At 41.5% G+C, this 27,252-nt stretch overlaps 1 long non-coding RNA gene across 1 annotated transcript in view; it reads right to left on the bottom strand.

The window, feature by feature from the left end:
- LOC115032765 (uncharacterized) overlaps positions 1-27,204 on the bottom strand; it is a 56,513-nt gene extending 29,309 nt beyond the window's left edge. Inside the window, exons 1-2 of the long non-coding RNA XR_003838385.2 lie at positions 26,904-27,204; positions 10,633-10,858 (exon numbers count right to left, since the gene is read on the bottom strand). This is a non-coding gene — a long non-coding RNA (uncharacterized LOC115032765). The remainder of the gene's footprint in view (positions 1-10,632; positions 10,859-26,903) is intronic.
- Between the last annotated feature and the right edge of the window lie 48 nt (positions 27,205-27,252).

The raw sequence follows: 27,252 nt of genomic DNA, 5'->3' as shown, positions 1-27,252 counted from the left end.
TTCCATGTTTTCCGGAACATTCTCTCTTGCCTTCATGTTTATCATTGACTTGTCTCAAGCTGAATGGCAGGATGGGAACAATGGATCAAGTGATTTCCTTTGTGGTTTGCATGACAACATTGGCTTGTTTGTGTAGAATGTACTTTCCTGTCATATTTCTTTCTCTTCAGAAAGACAAGAGTCCAGTTTAGGCTCTCTTCAGTCTTTTGGTTATAACTCCTTGCAGGTGGGGTGGCATTCTGTAGAGCACAAATGGCATTCTGATGCATTTTGGGATTGCATTTAGGGATGGATGCAGAGGCCCACTATATGCTCTCTGCTCACAGTCAGTGGTTACAAAGCCACTCATTGTGTGCCCCTACTGTGCGTTCTTATTACACTTAGTGATGGATGCAGAGGCCCCACCCCCACTCTGGACTCTGCTCATACTTAATGATGGACACAGAGGCCCCCACTGTGGGCTATACTCACACTCAGCAATGGATGCAGAGACCCCCACTGTGGGCTATGCTCACACTCAGCAATGTTTATAGAGACACACACTGTGGGCTATGCTCACACTCAGCAATGAATGTAGAAACACACACTGTGGGCTGAGGCCCCCACCATGGGCTATGCTCACACTCAGTGATGTATATAGAGACACACACTGTGGGCTGAGGCACCCACTGTGGACTCTCCTCAGAGCTTATTTCAATGTTCCCGGCAATCCTATGAAGCAATTCCTGTTATCTGAACTTAAGTGCAAAGAATCAGTATCAGAAGTAAATAACCAGCGTAAGGCTACACAAGCAGCATCAAAAGCATGTAGTTGCCACCAGAAACCAGATTCAGAATGAATGCACTGAGTTATGCTCTTTCTCCAAAGTTTAGCCCAACATCACCAAATACATCCAAGGGTGAGACCCAGCTTCTTTCAGTCAGGTCTTGACTGCTCAGCCAGCTACAGTGTCCTGGGTACACCCTGACCTGTGGCCTGTGTTTTGCCATGCAGTTTGGGAATGCATACCTTGCTTCTGAAGACATAGGTGTCCTTGTACTCCCTTAGGACAGGTCCTGAAGTGTGGGGTAGGAAACAAGTGGTGGCTAAATTGGATTGACAAATGGTTCTGCTCCCCCAACCTCCCGCAGTGCTACGCAAAGGTTTTACCTCCACTTATTGCACAGGGTGGTAGTTATAAGATCAGATGTGAGACACGGAATAAGGGAAACCCGCCTGCAAAGGTCAAATCTTAAATGTAAAGAGGCACTTTGAAGCTACTTAACCTTCTGCCTGGCATCCCCTCTACTGTGCACAGGTTTACGATGGATTGTTGAATGTCTTCTGGGATGAAATTCTTGTCAAGTTTAGGAGTTAAAAGGCAAATAGTAAATTTTACCCAAATTGGCTTCCTGCTATCATCTTTCACCAGTTTCTCAATTCTGAATTTAGTCCTTAACTGAGTCATGAGAGCTCTAGGAATGTAATTGAACCTGTGTGTGCATGTGTGCATGTGTGTGTGTGTGTGTATGTGTGAGTGTGTGTGTGTGAGTGTGTGTGTGAATGTGTGTATGTGTGTTTGTGAATGTGTGTGTGAGTGTGTGTGTGCGCATGCACACACGTGCACATGGACTACTGTGTAGTTTAAAGAGGAACCAGACATCCCTGTGGACCTTTCCTACATGCAGTGCAGCTTTGACTTTGGATCCTACCTGACCCCAGCTGGAGTCTTGTTTTCTTGCACCCTAGATTCTGCTCTGCATTTGGTATTCGAAAGCTTCCCCTGCTTCAGCAGAAATGTGCAGGAGGAAAGGGGCATGTTCAAAAGAGAGCACAGGTGCATGTCTTATCTTTCATCAGGAGGAAAGGGCTGTGTGGTATCTTTCTGCAGAGAGAATAATGCTCTCCCAGACCAGAGTTCCCAGGCTCTTCATGCACAGTTCTAAAATTCAGAAAATCTTTGAAAATGGAAAGACCTGACCTGAACATACTTAGCAGCAGACCCTGAGATGAACTTCAGCTGTTTGTAGTTTTTAATGCTTCTGTTTACTGCATATCGGTTAGGGTACACTTTTAGGCTCCAGCTTCAGACCCATATGGACCTATTATATACTGTATGTCATATGTACTGTTACTTTTTTTAAAAAAATCTGAAACTACTATGGGTTTTTGCTGTATGCCTGGGTGAAAACACTTTGAATAAGGGATAAAGGGCCCAAGACTGTATTTAACCCTAGCCAACTTTTTTGTAAAACCACCATATACCAATGTGAGGATGGGAAAACAAATCAGAAACCACTGAATGCATGTTGTAGAAATTACTTAAAACCCTGACTTGGAGTTTCTATCCTGCCTTAGACTACTTATATTTCCAAATGAGATACACTCCTAACCTTTATATTTGCAACAAACCTTAAGCAGCACAATAGCTGGGCAGCTGCCTACCCTCCATGCTGTTAGAATCTACTTTCTTATCGATAACCCTGAGTTACTACTTACTATTTACTAGGTTCACCTGGGCTGCTCTTAGCTCCAATTGGACAGCCCTCAGGGCCAGGCTCTCTTGACTCTTACCTCATGGCTGCTTCTCTCTCCTCCTCCCGCACCTCCTTCCTTGTGTTCCTCCTCTCTCCCAAGCCCCTGGAACCTAAGCCTCATCTCTGCCTCTTCTGCTCAGCTATTGGTTGTCGGCATCTTTATTTACTGATTAGAATTAACTTGGGGGTAAGGTCACTCAGAATCTTAGGTGGGTTCTCTCATCGCTGGAGACCCCGGATTCACATTAGAATACAAGAAGCATTTGGCCAACCCACTACACATATAGGTTAACTTGTCAAGAATCACAAAAGCATTGTCAGGGAGATCTGAGAATAAATATGGACTTTTCATATTTCCAAGTATATCTCTTGTATGCCGTTTGACAGGAGCTTCCTAGCCATTTTAGGTAAGCCTCCATCTGAATACAGGTACTCTACAACATCTTCATAAACCACACAATAAGTTAAAGATCCATTTAATTGACTTAAATTAAATTGAATTAATTAATCTACAGAATGCCTGCAGCAGGTTGTTTTCTCATGCTAATTATGTTACCCAAAAACCTGATTTCGGTGTCCAGCACACAGGACTAAAGGAAGCCTGTCTCCCATTGGTTTTTGACTGGTCAATAAAGTTACTGGAAGCCAATGGCTGGGCAGGGAGACAGAAGCAGGACTTTTAGGGAAGGAATCCAGGAAGGAGGAAGAGGGGACTCTACCATGAGGAGAGCATAGGATACAGACCACACCAGAAAGGTGCAGGAGGGAGAGACAGCTGACATGTAAGTTCTGGGTGAAAGTGGTTCCAGAAGGGATGTCCAGCAGGGTCCAGGGCAGCAAAGATAAAATATAGATTTAGTAAGTATTAACTCAGGGGATATCAGAGGGGAGTATAGTTAGCCACATGGAGCTAGGAAGTGGCCTAGCTGTTTAAGGTACTTAAAATATAAGGCTATGTATGTGTGTCTTTCTTTCAGGAATCCAGAGCATTAGGTGGTAGCAAGAAGCTTGTGGGGTGTTCAGAGCAACTTAACAAATTACCACTTCAAATGCCCAAGCTTAGCCTAGTTCATGTTAGCCATTCTCAGAATCCTATGGTAGCCCAACATTAACAAAGCCTATCCAGAATAAAGTCTGGTTGTTTTATGTTGCTGAGCAGTAGCTGTAACTTACTGCTGCTATCCAGCCTTGTGAGAACACAGCACACCATGTATCACTAGCCCAGGAAAAGATCCTCATTCAATGTCAAGGTTAAGCACTCTTTTGGTGTTATTTTAAAGTCAAAGTAAGTTCAGGATAAGTCAAGCATGATACAATGGAGAAAAGACTGGCCAGTATCTTAGCTATTTCCTATTGCTGTAAAAAGGTTATGACTAAGGCAGTGTGGAAGAGTTTATTAGAGGTTTAGGGTTTCAGGGGGTGAGTCCATGGCCATCAGGGCAAGAGGAGCATGGTAACAGGCAGGTGTAGTCCTGGAGCAGTAGCTGAGAGAGTCTGTCTTTATTTGTAAGTATGAGGCAGAGAGAGAAGTAACTGGGAATAGCATTGGCTTTTGAAACCTCAAAGCCCACCTTGAGTGGCATACCTCCTTTAACAAGGCCATGCTTCCAATCCTTCCCAAACAGTTTCATCATTGGAGGACCAAACATTCTAATGATGTGTTAGCCCATGAAGGTCATTCTCATTCACACCAACTCAATCAGCTTCCTTAAAGACAGGAGAGTGTGCTAGAGTTTTTGTTACTTGAAGCATAGTAGTGGGCCCAACACCTTGGCATTATGGAGAGCTTGTTAGAGATGCTTGGGACACACCTTAAACCTGTAGAAGCAGACTGTGCCCTTTGCCAAAGCCACCCTCCTTTCAGTGACAACAGCACATCATGTTTGAAGATCTAGATGTTAGAATGAGAGAGACCATGTACCCACCTTAAATATTCCCAGGAAACTAGAACTGTTAGTTTTTCACCAGGATCACACTGGAGGGTAAAGTCTCTTTGGGGGAGGGAGAACACAAGGATGAGGAGTGTAAGGATGGGTGGGGGGAGGAAGAGGAGGAGGAATACAGTGGGTCCCAGTCCAAACTGATTACCAATCACCCATTCTCTCTAAGAAGAGACTGTATTGACCCAGCTACTGAATTTTCAGCTCAATGCTAGTTTATCAAAGTAAATCCTGTAATTGTATTTTTACTTCTGCCACAAATTCAGATGACTGGCTTAGGAAATAAATACACCCAATAAATCTATGATATTGTCTATGAATGATGTGGCTAGAGAGCTCAGGTACTCAAAATTGCACTGCTGGTACTGTGGAGTAGATAAACCTTCCCATTAGGGAGGTGTTCTGTGCAATTTGGGCTGTTTAGCAGCCTGTGTCATGCCAAATGTCAGTAGCACCACCCAGGAAGATAAAAAATGTTCTCAGCCATTTTGTAATACCTGGAGATTTAGGAAGAGCAGGAGGAATGGCACTCCCGTTATGAAACACTGCCACATAAGTGTGTTGACTCCATCCTGTGTTACCTTGTCAGCAGGTTCAAGCTGCGAATTCCTGGTGAGCTGACAAGTGACCCACATGCCTGGAGGCAGGGCTCTTCAAGGAGGATTACAGATGAGTGGACAGTAGAGACAATATCCAGATGTGGGAACTTCTGTACTGAGAACAGTGCCTTTGAGAAGAGCAATATCAATACTCCTTACAAACGTCATTCAGCAAATCTTTGTGTGTGTGTGTATCCTTTTTTTTTTTTTTTTGAATTCTTTAAAAAATTTTTAAATTTAATATTGAGGAAATTTTTATTGCTGTGAAAATACATTTCCACTGACTTTGGAATTCTTCGCTCTCTGGGTAGGTTATGCAGTGTTACTTTAGAACTTATTTTTATTCTATTTTATTGTATGGATGTTGGGTCCACTTATAATATATATGTACCATATATATGTCTGATGCTCTCAGAGGTGAGAAAAGGGTATCATATCCCTTACAACTGACGTTAAAGACAACGTGAGCTATCATGTGGCCGCTAAGACTCAAAACAGGGTCTTCTAGATGAGCGAGCGCCTAGAGCTCTTGCCAGCTGAGCAGTCTCAACAGCCCCAGAGTTCTTTTTTTTTTTTTTTCTTCAATAAGAGACTCTTTGTTGAAACATATGATAGAGACTATCTAAGACTAAAATATAAACTCTTGGGATAAAACTTCCTATGAAGGGCAGGAGACATGGATGCTTGTACCTTATGAGGTGGTAGCTGGGTTTTGCCTCCTGTATCAGTGTGGCTAATGAAGATTATGAATTTTTGACCATTCTCCAATGTCATATGGTGGGATACCTGGGAATAGAAATCTTTATCATCCTTCAAGGTGAACTGTAGCATGAAAGATATCATTACTTGGAGAAAGCATATTTCTGGCACTTTAAGAGTTCTTGTAAAACCTCAGGGCCTGGACAGATGTGGGTGAAGAGTGCTGTGCTTTGAACATGAAATGTCTCTTACAAGATAATGGCACTGCTTTTGGAAGGTTGTGGAACTTTTACAGCAACTTGTAGGTCACAACCCCTTTGGAGGTAGAATGCCCATTTCACAGGAGTCACATGTCAGATATCCTGCATATCAGATATTTGCATTATGATATGTAACAATAACAAATTTACAGTTATGAGGTAGCAACAAAATAATTTTATGGTTGGGAGTCACCACAGCATAAGCAACTGTATTAAAATGTCACAACATTGGAAGGTTGAGAACCACTACCCTAGGAGGTACAGCTTCCCAGGAAAAATGGATTACTAAGAGTTGGATCTTAAGCTTTGGTAATCTGGCCCACATCCTGTCTCTTTCCTTCTTGTTTCATCAAGATTTGAAGCAGTAAGTCCCAAATGCATAGTCCTGACATCAAAGTTGCCATGCCTTTTCTGCATGTGTCCTCTCAAACTATAAGTCAAAGCAAAAATCACAAAACAACAACAACCACTCACCATCACAACAGCAACAACAACAACAGCATCAGCAAGAACAACAGTAACAGCAACAGCAGCAGCAGCAGCAGCAGCAAGAGCAACAGTAACAGCAACCGCAGCAGCAGCAACAATAGCCACAGCAACAACAAACCTGAAACAAAACAAGCCAACTAACCAAACAACCAAAACCCCAAACCCTTCCTCTCAAGTTGCTTCTTTTCATATATTTGGATAAAGCAATGAGAGAAGTAACAAACACAGAGAAATTATAACAGAAACTAGAAATGAACAGTGGGGTATCAGAGGTAAATGTACTATGAGCACCAACAACTAGAGGGTAAAGAGATTTCATGACAAAATCACCAGGAGCCACCGTGCATGTAGACCTGAAGAAATCAAGTCAAATATAAGTCTGATCCATCATCCTCTCTGACATCGGTGCCCCTCTCTCCTAGGTTTCTCTGCAGACAAGACTGGACTAACTAGAGCTGTATGTTCAAGAGTATGCAACCGGGAGCCTAGGGGAGATTAGGAAGAAACTCGTACTCATGAGTTCCATAGGAACTGACAATGTAATGAAAATAAATAGAACTTTGTTTTACCTGTATGAGAAGCACATAGCTCACATACCACCAATTACCTGATTGGAGCTAAAATAGTGGGTGGGTGTTTGAGGGATTCTGTGACCCTCTCACCAGTTCTAACCCTTCTGTTTCCTTGACACTGTTAGGTGTGTATTGCTCTACATTGCAGGAACTTGCTTCTTGCTTGCTGATGTCACTGGGATGCACTGTCTATTGTGTACTGTTTCTCCTGCATCTTCATGTTATTCTCTTTATGCCATCATCCTTCTCCCTATGGCTACCTAGGCCAGATCCCAAGCTGCCCACTCTTGTCAGTTTGTCCCTTCAATGTGTGGCCTGTAGATGACCTATGGTAACATTGAGTAAGTGAAATATTTGGGTTAGTTTTGTTTGGATTCTCTGAATGCATAGAAGTTGGGAGGGGGCACCTATTTAGAAGAGGAAAGAAGCAAAGTTCTCCCCTTTCTTTTTAAAATTGTGATTCATCCTCAGCCAGCAGAAGAGTTGTCTAATTAATATAACCATGTGAGAGTGTAGGCCCCATGGATTGTGAGTCCTTTCAAGGCCTTGATTACTATGGGGTGCTGGCAGCTGCTCTTGGCAAGTTGTTCCAGAGACCCATAGACCTCTCTGCGTGGAAACGGTAGAAAGAGGATAAGTATGTAGTCATGAGCACCAAGCATTAGATAACATTTCAAAGTGAGGATTCTGCACAACTGTCAAGGCCTTATGAAAATTAAACACACAGAAACGTTGATAATATAAAAAATGTTAACTGTTTTCTGGAGTTTTCAGTGCAAGATCCACCAAGATCCCAAGATTCTGTTGGAAGGAAGTCTTTAGGAGATCTTGGCAGGGAGATTGGAAGCTCTGGCAGGAGGAGGAGCAGCTTGACACATTTTCCTATGTGAACTTGGGATAGTTGCCTGTGTCTGTTTCTTCATCTGGGAAGCTGAGGTTCTCTGTTTCATGACCGATGTGATCATCAAAGAAGTCAATGCAAATATCAAGGTCATGTTTCATGGTCTCATATTTTACTGGGATTATGTGCACCAAACTCTGCCATCTTCAGTTGTTCAGTGGATAAATACCAAAATGGATAGTGTAGGATTCCTTCTGATTTATTTTCCAAATTATAGTTCTGTTGGCTACCATTCTCATTTTTATCCAAATAATTTAGTGTAGTCTACAGTGTGCTCTGGATTTGACTGATACCTAAGAATTATATATGAGCTACTCTCCAGGTTGTCTGAGGTCACAACAAACTGCTATCATTTTCCAGATAAGTTAAAAATCAGTGGAACATTGTAGATAGCCCATTTATTCTAACATTTATTAACAGATACTTCTGGCAATCAATGTGTGTCAGGTACTGTTTTAGGCAGCTGGGATCTATTAGTGAAGAAAAGAAAAGAAATTCTTCTTGGTAAATCAGAATAACATATGCAATTGACTTATATGTTGAATGTATCATATCAAGAAGAAGATGTAGACCTAGGTGAGGCAGAACAGAGATGGGTTGTGGATGGTAAGAGGAAGAGGCAGATGCTATGGGAGTTGAATATCATGCTTGGGGTAGTATGGGAGGTCCACTTTAAATGCTCAACAAGGATCAATACATGAACACTCAAGAAAACATTGCCTATAGAACAGCAGAGCCTTGGAAGAGGAGCAAGTCTATTGTGGCTGGGTGGCAACAAGAACACTCATGTAGGTGTAGCAGGGTAACTGAAGAGAGGTATCTCAAACCCTAGAGAATACTCTCTTCTCCTGTGGTTATCATGAGCCCTGGGACTCATGGAGTCCAGCAAATACCAAAGAGCAAAATTCAGTTGTGTGGCATATTTATGGAGATCTTTATATATTAACCCATTTTCTGTCACAGTAATTAAATATTTTTACTTTATAAAAAAAAATCAGTTGATTTGTCTTACATTTTTGGATGTTAAGAGTTGAAGAGCAGACAGCCAATCTGTTCGACTGCTGGAAAGGGTCTTCTGGTTACATGAGAGCATGGCACATGGCTATGACAGAAGTGACTATGAAAGTGAAATCCCATGGTGAGACAGGAAGCCAGAATTCTGGGAGGGGGCCAGGCTTGCACTTTTTATAACAACCTGTTCTTGGTAGAACTAACCAGATTCCCATGAGAGCTGCATTAGTCACTTGTGAGGGCAGTGTGCCCAGTGACTTAACTGCCTTTTACCAGATCCCATCTCTTAAAATTTCCATCCCCTTTCAATATCCTTGCACTGGGTCAGAGCTCCAAACCCACAAGCCTTTGGCACACTAGCCACACCTTCAAAATAACACTTTCCTTTGTCTCACCTTGAAAAATGAGTGGTTTTGTAGTCCCATTTCTCGGAAAAGCTCTACTGCCTCACTGAACTAATTTACAGCCACTATGACTCGCCAAGGTCTTTTTTTTTTCTCTTTATTTAGAAAGAATATTATAGAAAACATATTGGTCAAAGGATATGGAATTTCAGTCAAGAATAGTAAGTTCCAGGAGTCTTTTGTAGAAAACAGTGTCTGTAGTTAAAAACAATGCATTGTTATTAAGTAACCTCGAAAATTACTGAGACAGTAGACTGCAAATGTTCTCACCATAAGAAAAGTATGAGCAGAAATTATAGCACAAGTGGCTTGATTTGGCCATTTGTCAATGTGGCCATGTTTCAAAACATTGTTGTGCACAATAAATACATGTAATTTTTATTTGTCGGCTAAAAGCATCTTTAAGTAATTACAGTAAAGATGGATTTGCTTGTGTTTCAGTGGATGCTCATTCCTCCCTCTAGGCCAGGTCAACCTCCATGATTCATTCTTTGCATCTGTTCACGACCACTGGCAATTTTGTAATTGGAACTGTAAGAAGGTTGCCTTCCTTTACTATTAGGGATGCCTCATCTTGCCTGATAATGTTCAAATTCATCTCCCCTACTAAATGAAACAAACTAAGTGAAATATATACAGAAGGTAGTTTCCCAAAAAACAATGCCACACAAGCATTATGGGTCATGGGAGACCTGAAGAGAACATCTCCTTCATCCATGTAGGGATAAGGACTCTGAGACAGCTGGCTTGCTCAGTCATTTCATAACTAAACTGAAATCAGAGTCCAAGTCTCTTGCCACCCAGTCCAGAACATAATCCAAGATGCTCTAACTGAAGACTCACATGAACCCCTAGGATTCCATTGTGCATCCTATAAGTCTTTCTCTTCTAGTTTTCCTCTAAATCAGGGTAGCTATTTTCTTCTACTTTCAAAATCAAGACACAAATTAGCAACTATGTGAGGGATTCTATACACAAGCTTGGGGGAATCTTGGGTAAATAAGAAAGAGTCCCTATCTTCAAGACATGGATCCTAGGAGGGGGAAAAGTGTTCACCATAAATATTAACACAGTGTGTTGTGGTAAGGATGATGCTAGGAACTGTGACATTTTACAGAGTCAGGACAAGCATGTTTTGCTGAAGGGGAAGGCTAGGGACGAGTGAGGCTAGTCACAGTCTGAGCCAGGCTTCCATCTACCAGTTCCAGCAATGAAGAGAGAGAATTGTTTACAAACTCACCTTGTCATTGAGAATTATCAGTGCCCTGGGCTACCACGTAGGTGGGAAATGTTCTGCCTGTCAGTAGGATGGAGTGTAGGTATTTTAGTTGACAGCACGAAGAAGGCCTCTCTGTTTTCCATGCAATCAGCGTTTTGAGGTCTGAACAAGAGCCACACATTACTGTAAGTTGATCTTTCTCCTTGAAGTCACTCTTCATAAATTTTCTCAGAGTCCATGGTCACCCCTTTTGAATATAAGAGTTGAATATATGAGGTGTCTGCCTGGCTGGCACGACACCACCACTTGAATATGTAAGGCAGAACAGAACAAATGAGAGAATTTATCCAATGGAGCATTTACACCTCATATAAAACATAATACTATAACATACATGCCCCTGGATTGGATGTTAAGTAACACATTCCTAGGCTAAATTAAATATTATTTCCTCTGAGTTCCTATAGTATATGTAACTGCATCTAGTATTCAGTAATAACTCCCTCAGATTTTATTTAGAACTTACTATGGTAGTAAGTAATGTGGCAGATCCCAAGGACACCCAGGTTTAATGAGAAATTGAGATGGTCTTTTCATTAACATTATATATTATTATAATCCTACCTATAACTTACCATAGAAAGTATAACAATCCCTAAGAATGTAAACATTTAAGCACAATGGAAGTTTATTTCTTGCATACATTATGCCTAAGTGTGTCTCTAATTAACAGGAGACTCTCCCCAATCAGCAGTTCAAAGATCCAGTGACATGATTGCAACTCCATCATATTTATAATAACAACTAGCTTAATTCAGGATGTCTGTGAACAGTTAAAAGGTAAATGGGAGGAGGCTGTGTCTATGTTGGAAGTTCCTTGGCCTGGAAGTACTCATTTCATCTCTGCTCATATACAGTAATTATTTTTGGCTGCAATAGAGTATGGGAAATCTGGTCCTTGGCTGGGCGGCAGAGTTCAGCAGCCACTCTGTCGTTGGAAAAGGTAGAGCAAGGTATTTCATGATGAGCCTACATCCCTGGTGCTATCTTGAGTTGGGTCTGGGTGAAGGTTGTAATCCAAGCTTCTAGTGTGGCCGAGTTCAACTATGTGACTAAGTTCTGGCCAATGAGATGAAGGAGGACGGGTTGCTGTTTGGCCAATGTCAAGAAACAGTTTGTGGTCAGCTGTGGCTCCCTTTCGCCTTTCTTCTTTATCCCTTCTCTGTTCTGCTGGGAGTGACTCAGCCACCATCTTGAGCCCTGAGGTTAAGGGTCATATTCAAGACATCAGAGTAAATCCTTCTGATCCTGAGAGATCTAGCTAGGACTAGTACTATAGTGACTATCAGCCTCAGGTTTGGTATGGGGGCAAGGTGATTTAGCTTTTTTTTCCAGCTTATGTTGATAGGGGATTTGTTCATTGTAACAATTCTATCTGCAGCTGTTCAGTGGGTGTTGACTGAAAAAGACTTTGAGTAGCATGGAGCTAATAACTGGAATTTTGAAAGTGTCTATTTTTCCTGCTGTCTTCATGCACATGCTACAGTGTCAGGAAGGGGATACAGGCTCTACTGACATCTGTATCTAGTGACCAGGTTTGTGCCCTGCCTTCTAGCTAGGCTTGACTATCTGAGCTTTGAGGATACTTCCTAAGTTAGATCTGCTTACAGATTCCAGGCTGGACCTTAGGCAGGAGTTCTCAGAGCCCTAAAGTGGAGGCTCAAGCCACAGTGATCATAAAAGCAATGTTTGACATATTTAGCATTAGAGTGCTAAGCCTTTGGCATTTTTCCAGTAATAAACCTGCCTCTAATCAGAGCATGCTCCCTCTCTCCCCCTCTCCCCCTCTCCGCCTCTCCCCCTCTCTGTCTCTCCTCCTCTCCCCCTCTCCCCTTCTCCCCCTCTCCCCCTCTCCGTCTCTCCCCCTCTCCCCCTCTCCCCTTCTCCCCCTCTCCCCCTCTCCCTCTCTCCCCCTCTCCCTCCTTCCCTCCCATAAAATGGTTACATTGAACAGTTTTTGACTTTATGAGGGATAAAGTAGAAACTGTGCTTTGAAGTTTGAATGCCCACCCCACCCTTCCTAGACTGATGTAAGTGGCACCATGCTTTCATGATACTAGGCCATATTGCCCCTTTAATAACATGATTAGGTGGGGAAGCAAGTGACGCTGTAAGTGCACTGAGTACCCAAGCCATTGTGCCATGCATGCATTGCCAATGTGTGATATTTTCAATTTACAATGGGTTTCTCAGACTGTAAATCCATCAGCAGTTAAGGAGCATGGCACACAGTCTTATGATTTGGCATTAATATAAAATTGTTAAGTGAATTAACACATGTATTTTGTCCAAACTAGTAAAAACCATTTACTTAACAAACGTGTTAAATTCTTGACTTGTGTCAGATGATACTATTTGAGTTCATTCCAAATGTAGAGAATATAGTATAAATTTTTGTATTTCATGGAGCCTTTAATAAGCAGTGTAGAGTGATGTAAAGATATAATGCATGTATGATCTCGTAGGTCTTTAGCTCACAAGTTACTGCCATTGGGTCAATATAAGAAGACACAGGGCTTGAGATATAGCTTAGTGGTAGAGTGCTTACCTAGTGTGTATGAAGCTCAGGGTTCAATTCTTAACACTACAAAAATAAAGTAAGGAAGCAAATAAAAAGGAAATAATACAGAAAGGAAGGAAGGAAGGAAGGAAGGAAGGAAGGAAGGAAGGAAGGAAGGAAGAGAGGGAGGGAGGGAGAACATTAGCTTTGTCAATGAGGCAAACCTAGAATCACTCGGGAAGAGTCCCAGTGGGGGGTTGTTTACTGGGTTGGCCTGTGGGCATACTAATGCAGAATTATTACCTTAACTTATGTAAGAAGACTCAACAATGGGGGACAGCACTCCCTAGGCAGGGAGTCTTGTGCTATGTAAGAATGGAGAAACCGTAGCCGGGCGTGGTGGCGCATGCCTTTAATCCCAGCACTTGGGAGGCAGAGGCAGGCGGATTTCTGAGTTCGAGGCCAGCCTGGTCTACAGAGTGAGTTCCAGGACAGCCAGGACTACACAGAGAAACCCTGTCTCGAAAAACCAAAAAAAAAAAAAAAAAAAAGAATGGAGAAACCAAGCTGAGCACAAGCTTCTTGTTCATGTGCAGTCCTTTCTCCGGTGCCCAACTGTGGTTGGGATGTGAGTAGCTACCTAATTGATTCAACCACTGAGAATCCTTCACCATCATGGACTATGACTTGGAATTGTGAGATGATATAAACCTTTGCTTGTCTAAGTTGCTTGTTGCCAGGGTATTTTAACACAGCAACAGAAATGAAACTAGAGCAGATAGAAAGAAATTCTAAAAGAAGGAAAAGACACGTTGACTATTTAAATAAAGGATAACATGCCTTAAGTATAAGAGAATTCAAATCACCGATCTGAAGTTGGGAACTACCTAGACACTAAACAATAATGTCAGGATTACAAAAGCTTAAGGTTGAATCTAAACACACACAGATACACACACACACATACACATCGTGTTTCTACAGTGGATCTAGAAGACTTCCTATCTGGATTTTGAACAGATACTCAAGGAGCTGGCAAGATTGGAGCTTCTGCTGATGGTCTTCATATACACGGTATGTATTGAATAGCCATATAAACCCAGAATTCAGGAAAAATTAAGGCATACAGAGAAATTGTTAGGCAGAAATAAAAAATCTGTCCTTTTTTTTCCTGACACTGTCCCTCTTGTACAATTAATTCCAGGTACCATCAAAACCACCCATATAGGTCACTGAACCACACTATTCAGAAACATAAGAAGGTCTGAGTGTTGAAAACTATTAACTACATTTTATCATTAATTGTTAGGCTTCCTTTTAAAATTCCCCTTCTAAGCTTTTATTGGGAAAATTCCCCCAAAGCTATAATTATGCTGAACAATGACAGAACTTATTTAATGAAGCAAAGAGCAGAAACTTTTGAGACTGCAAAATTTGCAACCAATTAAAATTAATGAAAAATAGTCCATCTCGGTCTCGGTATTCTTGTTTTCACATTCTTTTTTATCTCAGACTTGCATTTAATCTGCAGAAAGTTCAATCATCACTTACCATAGAATTAGTGAAATAAGATTAATGGATAATTTCATAATTTTCCCAAGAGAAGTTTGTCTGTACCAATTAAGAATATTAATGAAAAAGAGACAAAAATCACTGCAAAGAACCACTTGGATTCCAGGTTATCAAATTCATTATCAATCAGTCATCTCAATGAAGTAGGAGCTGTGCTTTTATGTTTTACTGGTTGCTGAATTCTCTGAGGCAAGTTTTGATCTAGTCGATCAGTTTAGATATTACACTGGATGAACAACTCAATCCATGTCATATTTCACAAGCTACCTAGGTATTTTATTATGTGGTCTGTGTCAGACTACAAATTTGCTTTTACCTTATGGATTTGTGCTGAGGAATGAACTTGGGTCTTTGTGCTTGGTAGACTACTGCTATCTAATGCCCCTCCCCATGATGGTTATTTTGGTTGATGTGTGTGTGTGTGTGTGTGTGTGTGTGTGTGTGTGAATGCCAGAAGAGTATGTTAAATCTATTGGACAGAGAACTACAGGCAATCATGAGCTGCCTAAAATTGCTGCTGGAAACCAAACTGGGGTCCTCTGTGTGAACCAGAAGTGCTTTTAATCACTGAGCTATCTCCTTTGACTGTTGGCTTGACACAAGGTAGAATTGCCCAGGAAGGGGTCTTAATGAAGAGTTGTCTAGATTAGGTTGCTAGTGAGCATTTCTGTGGGGGGTTGCATAGTTGAAGTGGGAAGACCTTTGCACTGTGGTGGGGCATTCTCTCTAGCTAGTGTGAATGGAAAAAAGGAGGAAGTGAGCTGAGCAAGCTAAGCACAAGCGTGCATCTATTAACTCTTTGCTCTCTGCTATTGACTGTGGGAATAATGGGACACACTGCTTCTCATTTCACCACCAAGGCTTTTCCACAATAAGAGACTATAACCTGGGGTTAAAAAAAGCAAAACAAAATAAAGCAAGCAAGCAAGCAAACAAACAAACAAACAAAAAACCTTTCTCCATTAATTTGCTTTTGTCAGATGACTTTTCCTATAGCAAAGGGAATAAACTTAAGGCACCAACCCTTCTCATTCCTTTTAGTTATACAAGATCCAAACACAAAGGCCAACATTCATACCTTATAGTGATAAGGAGAATTTGGAAGAACAGACAGAGCAATAGCAAGTGAACAGGCTGTGTAGAGCACATAGGAACTGATAACAAAAGGGACTGAAGGATCATGGGGGCCCATGGGTGATGAACGCTCAAATCTATCAATCTTGTTTACTTGTGTTCATGGAAGAGTGCTGGGCAGGAAACATACAAATGGTATAATGGTCTAGTCAGACCAGTTCATCAGGTTTGATTTTAGCGCTGACCTTTTATTCACTTCCATGGATCACCTACCCCAACCATCTACCACTGCATATCCCTCTATTGTTATATGTGTTGTATTTGGGTGTCTTCACTGGAAATAGTCATTCTAACTGTACCTAATCGTCATAAAACAGTGGTATTTCAGTTTCACTATCTCCTGTCCATGAGAAAAGTGTCTTGCAGCTCACATAGTTGACTACCACTGCCTTGAATGAAAATGGATCAAAATAGGAAAGGATGAATAATAGCAGCCAACTGGAGATCACTCATCTGCTGGGGACAGGAGGACAGAAGTGAAGTAATAGCTTGGAAATTTTCTGATATGTTTTTAGAGACAAACAGCAAGGCTTGGTCATTTTGTTTATTTTATTAGAGACACATGTATAGAAACACTGCTTTAAAATCACAAATCAATTGCACTAACCCAGTTATACCTAACAAGGTACTTTGCTTTGAAAAACCTTAAGATATTGCCATGAACTTCTGTGATATGTCTGATATTTAGACCTAACTATTTTCCTTGCTCATTATATTAAAATTTCCGATACAATCAAGAATTCACAATGCATTTACACTTCTTTAATCTTTACTCATCGGTATTACTATTGTTGTCATTATTTTGCCCACCTGGTCTAAAACCATTTCTGCTCCATTCCCTTACATTTTCTTCCAGTCCCTGTTAGCAATCCTTTGGATATCTTTTTCAAGGCCCTTTTGAAGCCATCCCCTTTAATTTAGCATAGTGCATTGAAAGGATACTGCCCACTGTGGGCATGCTGAAGTGACGTCCTTAAGCTTGCTGCCTTTGCTTTCTGTCTCAGCCACTTCTTAGGAAGGTTCCCCTAGGCAGGAGCAAAGGCTTCACCAGTATCTTGTCTCCTAAGAAATTTCCCCATGGGCCCAGAGTGTTTGCATGCTTGCTTATTTATTTATTTATTTATTTGCTTCTTCTCTGCTTTCTCTGGGTGCTGCATGTATTGGGTATGTAACATCTCTTCAGTCCCTAACCACAAACAGATAGACAACAGATGACAGACAAATATGAAACGCAAAAGTAGGATTGGGAATCACTCACGCACGGTGTGGTTCTTCACTAGGAAGGGATGTGAGACCCTGCTGTCTTTTCTAGTCAGAAACCCTATGCAGATCCAAGTGGTCTAGCTCTGAGGCCAGAGTCCTATCTCTGGGCAAAACACACTGTATACCTGTAAGTTTCTGAAAGTTTTCCCTCCTCAATATGGAGAAAACACCTTGTAGGATCAAATCAATGGGACCCATGGAAGTGATTTGAAATCTTCAAGTTGGTGCTCCCATTTAATATCCCATATTGTCTGGTTGCTAAGAGAGATAAGACACAATGACAAATAAAGACCCAACTAACTTATAACAATGGAAGTGATAACTAGTGGGGACTGGAAGCAAACTCTTGGAAAATGTCTAATATTTAGAAACAATTCCCATGAATGAATTTATATATGTATGTGTTTATATATATGTGTGTGTGCATAGGTATCTATCTATCTATCTATCTATCTATCTATCTATCTATCTATCTATATGTGATTGGAAAACCTCAGGAAAGGTTGCCATTCATCTCATCCTTGCTCAGCTCAGTTGGTGCTCAGCAGTTATCACTCCAAGTCACTGTAAGAACACATTAATCCCCATAGAGAGATGTGCACAGAGGTTCATAGATATTACCCTTATAGCTATAGATCTGCACTTGTTTTGTATAGGGGTCCCCTCCACTCGATCATGCAGCCACTCAGAGCTGAGCTCAGACACAGCCGTGTTAGTAAGAATACAGAGAACAGTGTAGACAAGAGGTCTTTGGGCCGTGCAGGGGTCCTGATGCTATCAAAGGTTAGTGATGACATTTATGGCCTGTGCTGCTGTCTGCCCTCTTCCACAATAAATCATTACTATGATTAATTAATGTTCTATTGTTTTAACAAGCAGAGTGGTTTCAATGTTGTAGAACAAGCTAATCTCTGCCTTGATGGCTATAATCCTTTAAAAAATATTGACAAAACAGTTTAGAAGAGATTTTCTCTCATTGTATGTAAGGTGCACAATACAGTGTTACTAAATCTGCATGCAACATAATAAGAAATCTCTGTTTTCTATAACTGAGTCTTTACATCCATTTCCCCCTCTCTGGAAATCATCATTCTATCCTCTCTTTCTGTGAATCTGACCATTTTAGGATCCTATTTAAGAGGAGTCATGTTAATTCATCCTTATGGCTTGCTGTGTTCCACCAAGCATGATGTATTCAGAGTTTACCCCTGTTATCTTCTGAATGAAGCAGAATGATAATTTACTTACTCTTCCACTGATGGACATGATACTATACCATTTATATCTGCTAAGATGGCTATTATCAAGAAACACAGAATAAGTCATTGGTATGGTTTGGAGGCTGAATGTTCCTCAACCTATTGGGAGAGGAGAGAAACTTGAAGAAGTGAGGCCAAGTGGGAGGGCCTCGACTCACTGGACCTTTGGAGGGAACAAAAGTTCTGATCCCAGATGACTTCCCCTCTCTTCCTGGCTGATGAGGCACACAGTTCTGCTATGTATTTCCTTCATCATATGCTACCAAGGATCAAACCATTAGGGATATGTGATCACAGACTAGAAACTTAAGACCATGAATCAGAGAAAAACCTTTCCTCTTAAATTAATTGCTTCAGGAATTTCATTATAGTGTTGGGAAACTGACTGACAACTGGCAAAGCTACAGAAAACTGGTAAGTTTGTGCATTGTTGGTAAGAATATAAAATAATGAAGCCCGCATGGAAAGAACTATGGAGAGTATCAGTATCTAGCCACCCCATTTCAGGATACACATCCGAGAAAGATAGAATAAAGATCGTGAAGAGATATTTGTATGATGTCTGCATTTCCATGGTCATTACAGTGTTACTCATAACAGTGGAGGTGATGATGGTCTTTAAACCGATGCTGAACACTCATTTCATCTTTCTTTTTAAGATCTAAAGTATCTCAAACCTGAGAGCAAGGGCCTGCACCTGCTTTGTATAACAAAGTGCTCCAACCTGTCTGTGCAGCTTTGCAGCTTTGCCTCTCTCCGTTATGACTAATTTACTGAGAGACATTACAGTTACAGATGGAGGCTCATTGTAATTACCTCCCTTCACAATAGAATCCCCTTCTTCAAGCTCCCACAGGCTGGCCCCAGATGTTGAGGGATAATGTGTGACCTTCCCTCCTTTAGAAGTGGATTTCTCTCACTGCCACTGTTGCTTTTGTGGTATCCTTGTGTGGGAGCAGAACAACTTTTATTCAGAACAAATTTTGTTTCTGTTGGGTTAAAAAAAAAAGCAACATTCTCACATGGAATGTGATAGTATCATGTTAGGGAGGAAGCCTCTGCTCTGTGATGACCTACCTGCCCTGCAGGAATGTCTACACTTGAGAACATGGACCGACCGAACTCCTGTCGGTCACAGCGACACCGATTTACCTACCACCTGCACTCTGTAACCCCCAAGAGCCAAGGGCCGGGAACGCAGTGTTAAGAAGTCATAGGGTATGGAGCATGTTTGCTGAGCTTCCTGTCTAATTACACATTGCTTGTAGTATGAGAATCAGTGAGCTGGGAACATGCCTGATTTTCATGCTCATTGGACAAATTGAAATTTATATAAGATAATATTATTAAACAAAAACTTAGTAAAAATTTAAAATTTTCTTTCAGTCTAGATATTGTATAATTTCACTAAGGTATAATGCACTGGAAGGCTGGAGAGATGGCTCTGTGGTTAAGAGCACTGGCTACTCTTCTAGAGGACCTGGGCACTGTAGCCATGAAACTCAGACATACATGCAAAAAATAATGTATAAATAATAATAATGGTGATCAACTATGCAATATAAGGACATTTGTAGATATTGAACACTACAATTAGTATCATCATTATTGTTATTGAAAGACAGGGTATCATGTTGCCCTGGCTGGCCTTGAACTTGCTAGGTAGCCTAGAATGACCTTGAAATTCTGATTTTTTTCCTTCCAAAATATTAGTAAAGGTGTTAGTTAACACACCCAATGTAAGAGGTGCTGTGGAATCAAGCCTCTAACATTGTGCATGCTAAGCAAGAAAACTACATCTCTAGGACTCAACATTTTTATTATTGACTTTTTCCTTTGAAGAGTTCAATATGCCCTGAAATTGGGAGATGTCCTTAGGAAAAAAAAAAAAGAGAGAGCATTTATCTTTTGCCTTCCTAGCAATGTGATATTGGAAAGTGAGATGGAGGGTCAATAATTAGGTGAACATTATAAACAGGCTATTCGCACAAAACCCCCACCACAAAGGGTGGGGGAAGGTCCATCTCTTCCTTCCAGAGAAGTCAGGCAAAGGACATTTGGGGAATACTGAAATAAGTGGTGAGTTCCCCCATCACTTTGTATCTTCTTATGGAACAATAGTAGCCATAGAACAGCTGGTACAGTTGGGATGTCTGCCTGTGTGTTCTGAGAAAAGGGCAGGGAAGTTATCAAGGCTGAAAACTTGCTAAAATTATAATGCTGGTGCATATGACCTGGAACAAAGAACAGACCTGCTGCTTGTGACAAGTGTTACTCAGCTGAAGACCAGTGATGGCTAGACATAGCTGTGTATATAAATGAAGTTTAAAAAAAAATCCCCCACTGTAAGGCTTTTCTGAAGGTTCAAGAGAAAGTCTCAAGGTACCAGTTCACACTCATTTTGTCAATTCTATGACAAAATAGTTAAATGGAAGAAAGCAAGATTGTGATGGACTAACTTGAAGCTCCTATGGTTGTCCGAATTCTTATAGACTGATCGGCTGAAAGGCAGTGTCTTTCTGGGTATCTGCAAGAGAGAGGTCTCCATCACTACATACTAGTCTACAGGACAGCACATACCAGTCATCCTTCTTCCACACCACTAGGAGAGAGTGTCTATTCATTATACTCTTAAGCAACATTGAAAGAGTAAAATCTTACCATTGATGCTGTGGTCTATTGGCTGGTCCAATATGCTTCGTCCACAGTCAAAATGAGTGAGTTATATAAAACTGTGTCTATGAGGAGGAACAGGTCATATGGGCCAATTTCAGATCTGTCTATCCAAACTGTATGGTGAGAATATTATGGACATCAATATCTTCAATCTTTCTATCAGGTTCAGACTAATGATATTTTATAGATGAGGAAATTGCACTTCTCAAAGGTGAAGCGATTTGCAAACACAAGCAAGCAGAAATGTGCCTGGGGTTCAAATTTAGACTGCAGCAGGAAATGTTTCTTCTACATCATCTTGCTATCTTGAGAAAATGAGCAAAGACCCCAGAGCCTGGGAAGCTGCTCTCACAGCCTCTGCTCTCACAGGACAGTCATCCTTGTTCCCCTTTGTGAGTACCTTAGTTGTTTCTTTAACAAGCTGATGTAAGTTCACTGGCCTTAAGTTTGGACCACTGATGCCACCTGAGTGAGGATGAGTCTTTCTAACTCCCACAAACCAAATCTTCAGGACTCAGGACTAGAGACCCTGCAATGGCCATCTTACAAATCATCCAGACATGCTTTGGCTTCAACATGGGGGACCATCCTCCACTTTTCTTGGTGAATAGGACCAATTGCTAGTTGCTTTGTAAATACCACAACAAAGCACAGAAAACATTTCACCAAATCTCTCATTTTCAAGATAGAGATTTGAGAGCTGAACAGATGGCTCTCAGTAACAGTGCTTGCTGTGCGGGCACTAGGACATGGGCGCAATTCCACAAACCCAGCAAGGCGTGGTGGCACTCATTTGTAATAGCATCTCTAGAGAGGCAGTGGCGAGAAGATTCCTGGGGCTTGTGGCCACTTTCCTTATCACTGCTGCATGAGCTCCAGTGTAGTGAGAGACACTGATTAGCACACAAATACAAACACCAGCACTCATGTGTGCATGTATGCATGTGTGCATGCATGCAAGCACACACACGTAAAACTTCCTGTAGCTTTGAGAAGAGCTTTAATTATAAAGTATGCTTCAATTATAAAGGTACTCATTTAAAAATAGTCCAAAAACTAAGAGTAACATGTAGAGAGGAATCCAAAGCACTGGGGCAAGAAAGTCCTTGTCCCGCTTATCAGCTGGAAGAAGCAGGCTTACTCCCAGCAGTGCCTGTTAGGCTGTCAAGTTTAGTAGATGCTGATTACTCAGTATTAACTTTGTGTGTGGTACATTTGAGTAAAACCTGTGCAAGTCTAAGACCTTTGACACCAAAATTGAATTACTCTGAAGAGCCTAAGGAGGAGTATGCTCTCTTCTTTTATATTTGAAAATCATCTTTCTGGGTTGGAAAGATGACTTAGTATATATGTCAGATGCTTGGTATGCAAGCATGACAACTTGAATTTATCCCAAAAACCCATGTAAAAGCCAAGTATAGTTTCATGTGCCAATAGTCTCACACTGATGAGCTGAAACACGTGAAGCCAGTAGACTTACTGGGCAGCCAGTCTAGGCAAAATGGTGAGGATTAGTGGGACGTTCAGACTTTGGAAATAAACTAAAGAGGGGACTGATGAAGATGTTCTGAGGTCAAGAACAGGCTTCCAAGTATACCCAAACCAGCAAGTGGACTCACACATACACATAAGCACACATACATAACACACATGTAGAATCACACACACACATGCAAACATGCATATTATACACACATGCATATGCTTGCACACATGTCTAACACACAGAGAGAGAGAGAGAGAAATATTTTCTACCACTGAGGTTGAATTCTATTAGTATAGAGGTTGAAAAGCCAAGTCGAACCAAAAGATCATGTGCTCCTTTAGACTGCAGCTCCTTTTAAAGCCCTGTTTCCCTCTAGACGCTGCAGTAGATCTGTGAGACAGCCGGAAGTCTTAAGCCTGCTTTGTTGTTGGCTTGGACATATCACACCAAGTCCCTGTATTAAGGATACATGTGTGTTTCCAAAACTGATCTTAGGGGACAGAGGCGTGACATTCTGAGCTACAGTGAAAGGGGCCCTTTGCAAACTGGATTTCAGGGGATGTTACTTTTCCACAGGTATTAAAGTGCATGTCTTTGTCATCCTGTCTTTGTCATCTTCCTGCCAAGGTCTGTGTGACTGACAACAGGGAGTATGAAGGTGCCTGGGGCCATTTACAGGCAGACAAGGAAGCAACTGTGCACATTGCCTGCCCCCCCCCCCCACCACCACACTCTTTTTGTCTTTCCTTCCCTCCCTCCTCTGGACCCAAGCTTGCATTCCCCAAATAAAGTCTTAGGTTTTACTTTCTAGTTATGTCAGGCTAAGACAGAGGCCGACTATACAGGCTATTCACGTTCCCTCTTTGCTGCATTGTGGAGTGGAGATGAATTCCAAAACTGAGATGCAATACATTCAGTTCAGTGAGGACTGTGAAGGACCACTTCAGGAATGCCATGCTCATGGCCAGACTCACGGATAGTATTTAGCAGCTGTGATTTCAAGCCAAATGCTTTTTGTGTCATAATCAAGATGATTAGCTTTGAGCATTACTGGATGGATGGATAGATAGATAGATAGATAGATAGATAGATAGATAGATAGATAGACAGATAGATAAATCTGACTCATAAAGCATGGATTAATGTTGCATTTGGGAGAAGCAAAAGGCAGCTTGCATACAGGGACACACACAAAAGACATTCTACTGAGCATCAATCTTTACAGTTCTGGAGGAAGAAAGATGATGGAAATCACTCTGCAGACACAATGGGCATGTTTTTGTCAACATAACAGATGAGGACTAGACAAATTGGAACTGGAGATTGTCCCTGTGAATATGTGGTTGATGGACCCTGGGAGAGGCAGCAGCCATATCTTTTAGGATGTATTTCGGGAATCCCTGGATCCTAAATAATCCAGACTGTGGCACTGACCCTGAGAAGTTGATGTCCATATAGGCAAGATGATCCTATGACACAGCCTCATATAACCTACAAGTCAGATAGAAAAGGACATAGGGGCTTGCTTTGGAGTCATTCATTCACTCACTCACCAATGCCAGTAGATGAGCCTGTATCAATAGAAGCGTTCTGTGACTGCAGAACACCATGGATGTTGGAGTCACTATTCACTTGTGCCCATTGAGCTCCTGCCACAGGACAAGAGCTGAATAGTTTGTTTCACTTTTCATCAATTGATTTCAATCTGGATAGCTACAAATGACTAGTGGCTGTCTTCTGTAGCACCATGCTCACTGATGATAAAAATATTGGTGAAAAGAAGGTACTTTTGGGAAATTGCTTGATAAATAATTTTGAGGCAGAGTGGGTATTTGGCACATGTTCTTAAATGACATGAAGGAAAATAAACGGGTTTGCAAATGATTATAATAAATTAGGAACTAGATTTTGTAAGATATACATGGCGGGGCTGGATAAATGGTTTAGCAAACTAGTCGTCCCTATTATTCTACCAACATATACAGAATTCATCTTGAAGAAGAACAACAACTTTTTGTTTGGGGAAGATATTTTCATTAAAGGACATGAATTAATGAAAAATGTCCTGGCCATACAGTGAGTACAGGAGGATGAGAGCTGTTTGGCTTCTGTAACCTGATCCCAGGAAAGAAATGTGTATGAGCATCACCTATAGAATGTATAGATATCAGGGTCCTTTCAGCAAAATCTTGCTAGTGTATGCAATAGTGTCAGTGTTTGGAGGCTGATTATGGGATGGATCCCTGAGTATGGCAGTCTCTAGATGGTCCATCCTTTCTTCTCAGCTCCAAACTTTGTCTCTGTAACTACTTCCATGGGTGTTTTGTTCCCAATTCTAAGAATGGGCAAAGTGTCCACACTTTGGTCTTCGTTCTTCTTGAGTTTCATGTGTTTTGCAAATTATATCTTGTATCTTGGGTATTCTAAGTTTCTGGGCTAATATCCACTTATCAGTGAGTACATATTGTGTAAGTTCCTTTGTGGTTGTGTTACCTCACTCAGGATGATGCCCTCCAGGTCCATCCATTTGGCTAGGAATTTCATAAATTCATTCCTTTTAATAGCTGAGTAGTACTCCATTGTGTAAATGTACCACATTTTCTGTATCAATTCCTAGCAAACATAGAAGTGGGTGCTCACATTCAGCTATTGGATGGATCACAGGGCCCCCAATGGAGGAGCTAGAGAAAGTACCCAAGGAGCTAAAGGGATCTGCAACCCTATAGGTGGAACAACAATATGAACTAGCCATATTAGTATCCCCTGGAGCTCGTGTCTCTAGCTGCATATGTATCAGAAGATGGCCTAGTCAGCCATCAGTGGAAAGAGAGGCCCATTGGTCTTGCAAACTTTATATGCTTCAGTACAGGGGAACACCAGGGCCAAGAAGTGGAGTGGGTGGATAGGGGGGTAGGGGGGTAGGGGGCGAGGGTATGGAGGACTTTTGGGATAGCATTGGAAATGTAAATGAAGAAAATACCTAATTTTTAAAAATGAAAAAAAAAAAAGAATGTATAGATATATGGTTTGTCCCGCGTCTGATGTGGATTCATGGAACTGAACTTGGGTCCCCTGCAATAGTAATACATGCTGGTAATCACTGAGCTGCCTCTTCAGACCCACAGTGAAGACTTTCCAAGTAGAGGTCTGATCTTGCTTAGTCCTGCAATTTGGGTCTGGATTTCCTTTTGAAGGCCATGTGTTAAATGTTTGATTGCCAGCCTGGGGCTCTATTGGGCAGTGGTAGAACCCTTAAGGCTTGAGACTTAATGGAGGTCATCAAGAATAAAGGGATGTCAGATCCAAGCCCCTTCCTCTTCCTCCTTTTTCTTTGATTCTCAGAAGCCTTGGAGTGGGAGCAGCTTTGAATCATCCTGTGCCCCCTGCTATGGTACTTGTCCCTTTTATAGATTCCCCCCTCAATGGACCCAAACAGCCATAAACTCAAACTATGAGTCAAAATAAACTATTTTCCTCTTGATCAGTTATTGACTCTAGGTATTTGTGTCAGCAGTAGAAAGTTGACTAATAACAGAACATGGTGGACAATGATCAGAAGGAGACCTAGAGGTGCTTGAAGGTCAGAGTGTTACAAGGTGTGTGTGTGTGTGTGTGTGTGTTGTCATGGGAATGTGTTTCAGAGAGAACAATAGTGCACATGGAGGCCCTTTAATTAGGGATTACCTAGCTTCACTGTCTTCTAGGATAGAAAGGAAACCCATGTACTTGAAATCTTGGGGCAGCCAAGCAGTAAGTGCCTTTAGAGGAAGCTGGAATATCCAAAGGGCAACAGTGCTCATTCTTGCTGCTGGTGTTGGGGACAGGTGTTCTGATCACCAGGATCATGTCTTTTCCACCAAGGTGAAACAGTAAAGCACATGCCACCTCTCCTTGGAAAACTAAGTCATGATGACCTTCAACAACACTTTGTTAGGTAGCTAGTTATTGAGTAACAGACCTGAGGGACACGGGAGTAGACGTTTCCTACAGAATCAACAACTTGGAGACCAGTGACTAGAACTATGAAACCTTAATTACTGAGTCATATCTCTGGCCCCCGGAGGGGACATGACATCCTGAGCTGCCTGGAAGACCAGCAGCAGATGTTTATCTAACCTGGCTCCAGGAACCCCAAACCTCACAAGATTACTGGTGGTAATCTTTTCTGGTGGTTTTCTGATAAAGAAAAACAAAAACAAACACAAATAACCACACACACACACATGGTTGATCCCACCTGTATGAGCTAATCAAATCAGGACTGTCAATCACCTACACACGAAAATGCTCCCTCAGGAAAAGCTGCCTGCTCTAGAGTTGTTTAAAATGGTATAAATCCTACCTGAAATGGAGGAGACAGCTGTCTCTTTAGCCACTGTCCATGAGTGCATTTCACTGCTCTCTACACAGCCTGTCTCTTATGCTGTGTTCTGTGTGTCCCATCTGAATTCTCCATGCAGATGACAAGAATTCAGGAGCTAAGAGGAGTCCAGAGAGAGATCCTGGTGACAACACAGAAGATGAGATTTTCTAAAACCTGTGACAAAGAGTAAAAAAAGGCTCCTTAGAAACACAAATAATTCGAAAGTGGAATAAGCCAGCCAGCTTTTAGGCATGTACGGTGGGATCTAGGTCAACTAAGGTTTGTTCCTGCAGAAAGCAAGCCTCTGCATTCTGAGCTCATGTGACTT

This window comes from Mus caroli, unplaced genomic scaffold (genome assembly GCF_978045245.1).
Source record: "Mus caroli unplaced genomic scaffold, Mus_caroli_1 scaffold_14, whole genome shotgun sequence".
Lineage (NCBI taxonomy): Eukaryota > Metazoa > Chordata > Mammalia > Rodentia > Muridae > Mus > Mus caroli.
This window is presented reverse-complemented; position numbering and strand designations above follow the sequence as displayed.